Source organism: Sinocyclocheilus grahami, unplaced genomic scaffold (genome assembly GCF_001515645.1).
Source record: "Sinocyclocheilus grahami isolate Dianchi unplaced genomic scaffold, SAMN03320097.WGS_v1.1 scaffold290.1, whole genome shotgun sequence".
Classification (NCBI taxonomy): Eukaryota; Metazoa; Chordata; class Actinopteri; order Cypriniformes; family Cyprinidae; genus Sinocyclocheilus; species Sinocyclocheilus grahami.
In genome coordinates this window covers 949,607-950,327 of record NW_015505469.1, presented here as the reverse complement: position 1 = coordinate 950,327, position 721 = coordinate 949,607, and the positions used below count along the sequence as shown (strand labels likewise).

Genomic DNA, 721 nt, shown 5'->3' with positions numbered 1-721 from the left:
CACTGTATCCTTTATGTATTTAATCCCATTCTATTAACCTTTGTTTTTTTCTTCTGACCTTCGATGATACAGTTCAACCGTACTAATAAGCACAAATAACATTTGTGTCTTTTTTTATTGCTGAAGTGTTGAAATGTCTTCTTCTGCATTCTACTGTACGGACGTAAATTTGCTTTTCCTTCAGCCTGAGGCTTATTCATTTCACTTTTGGTGTGAAAAGGCTTTTATATTTGCCAAAAATAGAACTTAAAAAAAAAACAAACAAACAAGCAAGCCCTGTCCAGATTTAAAAAGTAACGCAAAAGTAACGTAACGCATTACTTTCCATAAAAAGTACTATAAAAATATACGTTTACTACTAAAAATAAACGTAATTAGTTACTTTTTATGGAGTAACGCAATATTCTAATGCATTACTTTTAAAAGTAGCTTTCCCCAACACTGATGGTGAGGCTTAAAAATGTAAAAAAAAATCTTAAAACATTACAAAAAAAAAAATATATATATATATATATATATATATATATATATATATGACCCTGGAACACAAAAGCAGTGTTAAGTCGCTGGGGTATATTTGTAGCAATAGCCAACAATACATTGTTTGGGTCAAAATTATCGATTTTTCTTTTATGCCAAAAATCATTAGGATATTAAGTAAATATCATGTTCCATGAAGATATTTTGTAAATTTTCTACTGTAAATATATTAAAACTTAAT

At 28.0% G+C, this 721-nt stretch overlaps 1 protein-coding gene across 1 annotated transcript in view; it reads left to right on the top strand.

The window, feature by feature from the left end:
- LOC107600733 (dual 3',5'-cyclic-AMP and -GMP phosphodiesterase 11A-like) overlaps positions 1 to 721 on the top strand; it is a 77,818-nt gene that overhangs the window by 65,814 nt on the left and 11,283 nt on the right. The gene's annotated exons all lie outside the window — the stretch shown is intronic.